Source organism: Vidua macroura, chromosome 1 (genome assembly GCF_024509145.1).
Source record: "Vidua macroura isolate BioBank_ID:100142 chromosome 1, ASM2450914v1, whole genome shotgun sequence".
NCBI classification, from domain to species: Eukaryota; Metazoa; Chordata; class Aves; order Passeriformes; family Viduidae; genus Vidua; species Vidua macroura.
In genome coordinates, this window is record NC_071571.1 from 144,219,919 (window position 1) to 144,227,499 (window position 7,581).

Here is a 7,581-nt window from a genome sequence, read left to right on the forward strand (position 1 = left end):
CAGTTTTAGGGCATCCAGTGCAAGGTGATAGCTCCTGCTCCTTGGGCTTGGAAGGAGACCCTTGGCTGAGCCTGGTGGAGTCCATCTGAACTCTGCTGGTTCAGATGACCCTTCTGAGCATGGATGGCCACCCATAGTTCTGAGACTCATAAAACACTGAGCCCTGTCACCTGAAGATATTTCCTTTCTTCCAGCTTTTGTCTGCATCCTCAAAGACTTTCCCTTCAGGAAGAGCCTTTTTCAGAGCAGAGGTGTACATATGTCCTCCATGGAGTCATTGTTGGAGCTGTACTCAAAAGGTACTATGTTATGGGCAGAGCAAAACTGATATTTCAAACTGGAAGAACTAAAAAGACAAAAGGGAGTTACACAGATCGGGAAGCCTTGGATGAGTGAATGACACTTTTGCCCCTGTGATGAATTGTGTCTGTAAAGTATGTTGCCTTTTTCCCAACCTGGAAATGAAACTAGAGATAAGCATCAAGTACACAATTTGGTTGTAGTCAATCAACCCTGCCTAGGGCGGAGACCTAAGGTGAGGAGATGCCCTTTAACAAGGAAGATGTGGGAACTGTGTGTTTCTCAAAAAGGTGTTGGAGACCTCAGGGACATTCTTGCAAAAGGCAGTGCTGCTACATCTTCACAGCTTCCCCATCACCAAGCTCCATGGGCCGCAGTCACACTGCTTGGTTGCAGTGGAAATTGTCTCCCAAACACAGAAAACTCCATGCTCTAGTGTGCCAAGCAGCCATGGCCTCTGCTGTAAGGCCATCACCCAGTGATTGCCTGGGCACTGTGTGAAAATTTACAGATTTCAACTCTTGAAATCAGGTTTTGTCCATTAATCTTTGTACTGGGGTGACTCCCAATCTTACATGGCATGATTAATTTAAGGTGGAGAGCCAAAGAAATTTGAGATTCAGAAGGTAGGGGTTTTCTGACTTTTGGGCTAAAAATTTCTTGCTTCTCTGGAACAAATTTGGGGTTCAATCCTCTCTTTGTGATGCCTCTGTGGCCCAGGCAAGGGTTAACATCTCTAAGTCACCCGCTCCACTGCCCACCCTGCAACAGGCTTAGCTTGCCCTTCCATTGTTTGGACTAAACCTTCCCAGATTTACTTACTTCCTTTTGATGTCTGGCAATGTTTGTTTATTAGCGCCAGTGGCCTGTGTTAACTCTGAGTAAGTCTTTGACTAAATCCCATTCTCTGCCTTTCCTCCCTTCACGGGCTTGTGAACTGATAAACTTCAGTGCTGGCTTTCAAACCCAGTGAGGTTAAACATGAACTTCTTTTACACCTGCCTGCTTTCCCAGCTAATGGACTCTGGTGGCTGCCAAGAGAGGAGTCCTTTTATGGCAAAGAGAAGGCTGCAAAAGTTCATTTCAGTTCTGGTTCGTATATTTGAGAAGTGGGGTTTTAACTCTTGGAGAGGAAAAGATTATTTTAGTGAATTCCCTGCTCTCCTGAGGTCATCTGCTTAACAGTAGCAGAGAAATAATAACAGGACAGGTATTAGCTCATAAGTCACATAGTGTTATATATAGTCCACCAAGCATTATTTTATTATTCCCTTTTTTCACGGTACTTAAGTACCATTTTGGGACACAGGGTTTAGGCAGCTTCAATCTAAAGTATGAATCAAGAGAAAGAAGATGAGAGCTGTTTGGGAAATGATAAGTACTTCCTATGGAAACTTTTGCAACAGTTCTGTTTTTCCTTTAATCATGGGAAAATTCCATCAAAAGAACAAAGCCTACCCAAAAAAAAAATACAACCCAACCCCCCCCCCAAAAAAAAAAAAAACCACAAAAAAAAACCCCCACCAACATCAAACTCCAAATCCACATATTTTTTTCACATTTTTAATATTTTAAATTTTTATTTTTGCTATGGATCTATCTCAGGAAAGAATGTATTGAAATATTCCCTACAACTATTTGTGGCTTTTCATTTTAAGACAATCTCCTGACTAGATTTGCTCACATTGTTTAATTACAGACATAATCCCAACTTTCAAATTCTATATGGGTTATGTACTTTATGTATATGATTTATAATTACAAAATAAGGTTGGTTGATAATAATTTAAAAGAATCTTTAGATATTTATTATTCCATTATTTTGTCTCATAAAATTCTCTTAATCAGCAATGATTAATTTTTGAGTCATCAGTATCTAAGAGTCCTAAAATGCCTTGGGGGTGCTTAAATATTCTTTCTACAGGATTTACAAATTCACTGATTTTTAAAATGGTGTTTCAAGGGTCTACAGATGTTCCAGCATGGAGAAGTAACTCTGTGGTGCCAGTCTGAACTTTTCTATGCCATAAAAATGTCTTTGCCAAAAAGAGCTCCCATTCAAACAGCAGGTGATTGACAGATGGCAAAGAGGAAGGATTATAGAATATGAATTGCAGAGTGAATCCAGATTGCACTGAAAGGTTTTAAAATTCTAGGGAAAATTTGTGGTCATCCAGAACTGAATTTACATGAAAGTCAGATGACATAACAGCTCTCCTTTTTGTCTCAAATATTTTTTCTTCATATATTTTCTTGAACTATGAATGTGGTGGAGGGGCTTTTAACTCATTTTGCCCATGATTCTTTGGCAGTGCCTTTGATCTCTTTCAGTGTGGTGATGGAAAGACCTCTGTTGAAGGTTTCTGACATTGTTCAAGAAATTGTCATCCAGTTCCTCTGAAGTCCTGTCAGAACAGTGATGGGAGTAGACACGTGCCTTTCTACCCCTCCTATTCATACCCTAGATTCCATCCCAGCCTTCTCCATCCCAGCCCTACAACAACTTTTCTCCAGTGTCCCACTCCAGCTCAGAACAGGACATGTACTGCGTGGCTCTGCCAGTAAAGGCCAGCAGCAGGGACCACAGGGATGCTTTATGTGCCTGATTTCCACCTATCTCCACGAACACTGGGGACCTGGTCATCAAGGCTGCAAAACAGACTTCTCTGAGACACTCAGGCACTGTGAAGGAGAGCAGACTGTTATTTAACTTTAAAGATCAAAGCTTGACCCTGTCTGCCTGTAAGAGCTATTCTTGTCTATGTAGAAACCTTTTGGTTTCAAGAGGTCTCTGGTTTACACAACCAGGGCTTTCTCCAGTCCTTTCTGCAGCCAGCTTAATACTGAGATGTGCACAGAAATACTCTGCAGAAGTCTGGAAACAGCTCACTCTGAGTCAAGGGGCACTATTTTCCAACGGGTCAATACTTCTGAGTTTGTTATGATAACTAGTGAGAAAAAAAACCGTTTATATGGAAAACAGTACTGATGTAGCTAATGTAGTTGCAAATCCCAAGTGCATTTCGGCACAAATCTGCATACAGACACAGTTCTTTGTAAATAAATGCCTAGTGTCACAGCCTTCAGAGCAGGAACAGCTTTGCCTTGTCTTTAACTAGGATTGTGAGTCACAGAAAGGTTTTGTTTCTCCTTTTTGAATGAAAAAACCCAGCCTCTTGTATGTTCCAAATATCTTCCTTTAAACATTTTTTTGCCTGCTGCAGTGCTGGACTGATTGTGCCCTTTGCCTGAGCAGTCAGGCAGTTCCCTTTGAAGATGTTTACTAATTAAATAAGAACAAAGATGGAATGAATGTTAAGGACCTTCAAACACTTGTTGTATGCTGCAGTTCTATGACTGTACTTCACAAGCTGCTGTAAAATCCATACATTTTGGAATATTCCACATTCCTTTAATGGATTCTCTTTGTTTAAAAGGTTAAGGGGAAACAAAAGGAATTCTGGCTTGTTTCATAGCATGTTTTTCACATCTGCAACTTTTACAGTAGGAAAGGTGCAGAGTTTGTTAGATCTGGCAGAGCACTGAGACCCAGCATGGCAGATTCCGGCTCCAGCTGTGGCTTTAAGAAACTTACTGGCTCTGCTTCTTTTCCTTATCCACCAAGCACAGACTGGTACCTAAAGGCACAAGTGCAAATTAAACCCCAGCTACAAGCACTGCCAGATTCAGGAGTATCCAAATTCTGAATAACCCTTATTTTTAGGATCTGGGGTAAAGTTGCTTTCTCACTCATTTAGGTGTGACACACTCGTGCTGATCTTAATAACTGGAGATCTTTTTAATTAAAGAACAATGATAAAAAGCCACATAAAATAGGTTGCATCAAAGCATCATCATACTACAAATGGTAATTATTATAATTATAAAAGATTGCTCACGTTCATTTTCTAGGTGGGAAAGCACACCAGTTGACTGGGTTTCAATGTGTGGCTATTTCAGCAAAATTTTAAGGAGTCAGATGTCTTGCCTAGGAGTTGTCCCTTCCAAGCTGCATAGCTATGGTCAGTCTCTCACCTAATGTAAACATCTCAGTGCATGAGAATTGACATGAGGGACTGTCTTTGAATGAGTTCCAGTCACTTTCTTTGGTCTTCCTGTTTTAAGGACCTCTCCCAGGCTGACAAACTATGCGTCCTCTGGGGAGGCTGTAGAAATGTTGTAGGTACATACAATGTCCTAGTGGGCTGCTTGTTCACGAGTGGTCCCATCATCCCTACTTGGCCATCCTCCTGGGATTATGTCAGGGTTTGGTCCCTTCCAGAGAAATAACAGGTCCAGCATGACTGGTCCTGCTGTTAGTGCAGGACCTGGGGCATGGTATGCAATAGCAACAACCTTCTTTTTCCCACCAAGACATTTCCTGGGACAGCAAATCCAGAGCCCAGCAGATACTGTTTGGTTGCTCCAGATACTTACCAGGGCAAACTTTATCAGAAAAGTGGGAAGACACAGAGCTCCAGGAGCAGTGCTCAGGTGTAACAGCCAAGGTGAAGAGAAGGAGCCATGGTGAGCTGGGAAAGGTCAGGAGACAGAGGAAAGCAGAAGCCTCTCAGGGCACAGGAGGAACCACTGCTTGGTTGGGCTGCTCTTTGAAAGTCTGCAATCAACATTTGTTTTACACTGACAAAACTATGTTAAAATATACTTTTGCTGATCTAATGAGCAGCCCCAAAACACACCTTGAAAAGGCAAGACTGGAGTCCTTGTCTCTATATAAACAAACTTTATGAGAGAGATAAAACATCTTGTTAGGAACAAACAAATGAAACAAAGCAAATTTGAATCATTCAGAATTAAAAATAATTAAAGGCTGTTAAAAATCCAGTCTAAAGATTATGGTTTTTTTCCAAAAAAACCACAAAGAACCAAAAACTCTGAATGAGTTAGCTCCAGAGTGTAGTGTAATTTTTTAATCTAAAGCAATTCAGTGGGTGAGATAGAAACTTGTGAAAAAAGGAGCTGCTAACCCCCATTTATATTTTTTCTGGTTAAAAAAAAACCACCACCACCTCAAGACCTCATTTGGTTGAAATTTTTACTTATCTTTCCTCTGAGGCTGGTGAATGGAGATGTGCAAGACAACTAAATTGGCATCAGTTGATTTTTAAAGCTCTTGAGTAAATATTTGCATGATCATAAGATGAATTTCCCAGGGCTTTATCCCTGAGGTTTTGGGTACGCTATGGGAGCCCATGCGGTGCTGAATGCAATTGTGTTCCCCTGTGTGTGCCAAGAGGGCTATGGAGTTGCCCCCTTTCTGTTCTCTGCCCAGGGGTTGAAGCCTGACATTCTACTGGATGCACAGGTCTGCCTTCCTGGGGGAGAGTGAAGTCAGGGGTTTTATTTATGTTTCTGTTCAACAACTTTTTTCCTGGGACAAAAGCAGCATCATACAGCTCCTCCCAAGCCAGGTACAGCATCCCATTTCAGATCACCCAAAGCTAAGGGCACTGGTTTCATAGGTGGAGCTCAGACAATGGGCACATCTGATGACACAAGTCATTTCCCTGCACATGGGAAATCTAAAATGACTTGCCTCTCCACTGTTGTATCTTAAAAAAAATTATTAGCCCAGATGAGACCTATACTGGTAAAAAACCTGGTTCACACCCAAACAATGTTGGTTTTCTCCAATGAACATATTTCTGGCATGGAAAAATGTGGTACAGGTTACATGGGCAAAACTCCTCTTTTGCCTGTGTGGCTTAGTGGAATACTCTGCCCAGGTTAAGGCACAGCCATTTGGAAATCCATGTGGGCTGGGCACTCAATGTCTGTCACACATCACAGCCTGGCATCCCCATGACTGACACTGTCCCAAGTCTGTATTGCAGACATGCTTTAAAGACAACTATTGTAAATATTTTTGCACTGACATAGCTTTATTGATTCTTGAAGGGTCAATGATTCTGTTTTCTTATATGATTACAGCTAAACTGACAAACTTTCCTGAGAAGTCACCTCTGCTCGATGGCAATTCATTTTGAGCTTCTCAGAGGTTATCATGAACATGGAAAACATCCGACAAATGGATTGTTCCTGCAGAAGCAATGAATGCAGATCGAATCGCCCTTGAGTACGGCTGAGTTTTCAGAATGCAACAGAGCACCATGCCTGTGTTATATTAGTTTTGCATATTTATAAGTTGGTAAGTGTTACACATTTGACAGGGCAAGTCATTGCTCAGCTTCCAAGGGCTCTTTCTCAGACAAACAGGCACTTTCAAAAAATCCACAGAATTGTATTTGTTTTGTTTTTTTTAGAGGAAGCTGGAGGCTGAAGCTGGAAACATGCATTTCAAAGAGCTAAAGCCAGGGCCCTTCCTCTTTTAAACTACTGGATTTGCTTTCATTTTCTTTAAACCAATTGTTTTCTCTCTTTCTTATGTTATTTCTTTCCTTGCCTACCTGGAAACTTCTGTTCTTCATTCCTCAGGTCTTCATCCAATAGTTAATACTTGAAGGAGCACCTAAGATGGCAATGGATAATGAAGCCAGCCCTTCGAAGAAGCTTTGAATGATAAAATGGTCTTGGATCAAGCTGTGGGATATATTTCCCAAAGACTATGAAAAAATTAGCATGAGCTCTTCACATTTGTCAATGTTCTGTACATATTTATTTTAATTTTTTCCTCCTTTCCTATGTTTGTACTATGATCACAAATCATCTCTCTTTACCATGCATTTTTTCTTTCTGTCTGGTCTCACAGTCTGTTTTCCGCTAAGTAACTGAGTCATCTGGCTCATCTCTACCTCAAACTTCCCTAGGTGCTGAGTACTGTTCTTTCACAAATTAAAGTCTGTTTTTTTTATAATTGGGGACTTTTCCATTTTTTAGCCCTTCCTTCTTTTGGACAGTCTGTACTGGGTGCCTTTTCCTGTTTGTGTACTTGTTTTTCTTTCCTGCCCTTCAGGAAGAGCACTGTCATAAAGAAATTACTTCCCCTTTGCTTTGTGTTCCTTCTGGACAGGAGACAGTGTGTGCTGAAGGTCCTGACAGCCAGTGGGTCTTCCCCAAAATTCTGCACTTCAATTTTAGTGACATTTAACAAACCACCACAGTCAGAAGTCCCAAGCTGGCTGATGAAGCTGGTTTGTATGCACCTACTTACCCACACACAAACTCTGATTGTACAGAGTGCTTAGTGTCAAATTGAGCATCAGCGACCTGAATCCTGATGGCACCTAGATTTCAGTGGTAGCCAAGCAGCAGTCTCAGTTTTTCTCTGGTCATTCCTCCCATCAAGGAGAAAGTGTTTTT

General features: G+C 41.3%; 1 long non-coding RNA gene across 1 annotated transcript; it reads left to right on the plus strand.

Annotated features, from left to right (window-relative positions):
- The first annotated feature begins 56 nt into the window (after positions 1-56).
- Positions 57-7,117, plus strand: LOC128817664 (uncharacterized). The gene is made up of 3 exons (XR_008440252.1): positions 57-299; positions 6,253-6,469; positions 6,757-7,117. It is a non-coding gene; the product is annotated as an uncharacterized LOC128817664 (long non-coding RNA).
- The last annotated feature ends 464 nt before the right edge of the window (positions 7,118-7,581 follow it).